Source organism: Arachis hypogaea, chromosome 1, assembly GCF_003086295.3.
Source record: "Arachis hypogaea cultivar Tifrunner chromosome 1, arahy.Tifrunner.gnm2.J5K5, whole genome shotgun sequence".
NCBI lineage: Eukaryota > Viridiplantae > Streptophyta > Magnoliopsida > Fabales > Fabaceae > Arachis > Arachis hypogaea.
Window position 1 is genome coordinate 33,085,089 of NC_092036.1, and position 2,009 is coordinate 33,087,097.

Sequence of the window (2,009 nt, forward strand, 5' to 3'; positions counted from 1 at the left end):
CTTAAAGGCATTAGCCCAGCAAGATGCATGCACAAGATCCTATTGGAAGATAATGCCAAGCCAGTGGTTCAACCACAGAGGCGGCTAAATCCATCCATGAAGGAGGTGGTGCAGAAAGAGGTCACTAAGTTACTAGAGGCTGGGATTATTTATCCTATTTCTGATAGCCCCTGGGTGAGCCCTGTCCAAGTTGTCCCCAAGAAGGGAGGCATGACAGTGGTTCATAATAAAAAGAATAAACTGGTTCCCACAAGAACAGTTACAGGGTGGCGTATGTGTATTGACTACAGAAGGCTCAATACAGCCACCGTAAAGGATCATTTTCCTTTACCATTCATAGACCAAATGCTAGAAAGACTAGCTGGTCATGATTATTACTGCTTTTTGGATGGCTATTCAGGTTACAACTAAATTGCAGTAGATCCTCAGGACCAAGAGAAGACAGCATTCACTTGCCCTTCGGGCGTGTTTGCCTACAGAAGAATGCCTTTTGGTCTGTGTAATGCACCTGCAACTTTTTAGAGATGCATGCTATCCATCTTCTCTGATATGGTAGAGAAGTTCCTGGAAGTCTTCATGGATGACTTCTCAGTATATGGAGACTCATTCAGCTCCTGTCTTAATCATCTAGCACTTGTCCTGAAAAGGTGCCAAGAGACTAACCTGGTCTTAAACTGGGAGAAATGTCACTTCATGGTGACTGAAGGAATTGTCCTTGGGCACAAAATTTCAGGCAAGGGAATAGAGATGGATCAAGCAAAGGTAGAAATAATTGAAAAATTACCACCACCTACCAATGCTAAGGCAATCAGAAGCTTTCTAGGGCATGCAGGATTTTACAGAAGGTTCATAAAGGACTTTTCAAAAATTGCAAAACCTCTAAGCAACCTGCTAGCTGCTAACACGCCATTTGTGTTTGACACAGAGTGTCTGCAGGCGTTTGAGACCCTGAAAGCCAAGCTGGTCACAGCACCAGTAATCTCTGCACCAGATTGGACATTACCATTTGAACTAATGTGTGATGCCAGTGACCATGCCATTGGTGCAGTGTTGAGACAGAGTCACAACAAGCTTCTGCACGTCATTTATTATGCTAGTCGTGTTCTAAATGATGCACAGAAGAATTACACAACCACAGAAAAAGAGTTACTTGCAGTGGTTTATGCCATTGACAAGTTTAGATCCTATTTAGTAGGGTCAAAAGTGATTGTGTACACTGACCATGCTGCTCTTAAATACTTACTCACAAAGCAGGATTCAAAACCCAGGCTCATAAGGTGGGTGTTGCTTCTACAAGAGCTCGATATAGAGATAAGAGATAGAAAAGGGACAGAGAACCAGGTAGCTGATCATCTGTCCCGAATAGAACCAGTAGCTGGGGCGTCCCTCCCCTCTACTGAGATCTCTGAGACCTTTCCAGATGAGCAACTCTTTGCCATTCAGGAAGCTCCATGGTTTGTAGACATTGCAAACTATAAAGCTGTGAGGCTCATACCCCAGGAGTACAGCAGAGTGCAAAGAAAAAAATTAATTTCAGATGCCAAGTACTACCTATGGGATGAACCATATCTCTTTAAGAGATGTGCAGACGGAATGATCCGCAGATGTGTACCTAGAGAGGAAGCACAAAGGATCCTATGGCATTGTCATGGATCACAGTATGGAGGACATTTTGGAAGTGAGCGAACAGCCACTAAAGTCCTCCAATGCGGCTTTTACTGGCCTACTCTCTATAGGGATGCCCGAGAGTTTGTGCGTAACTGTGACAGTTGCCAAAGAGCTGGTAACTTGCCGCATGGTTATGCCATGCCTCAACAAGGAATCTTAGAGATTGAATTGTTTGATGTATGGGGTATTGACTTCATGGGTCCCTTCCCACCATCATACTCAAACACGTATATTCTGGTGGCAGTAGACTATGTATCTAAATGGGTAGAAGCAATTGCCACCCCCAATAATGATACTAAGACCGTGTTGAAATTCCTCTACAAACACATCTTCAGCAGGTT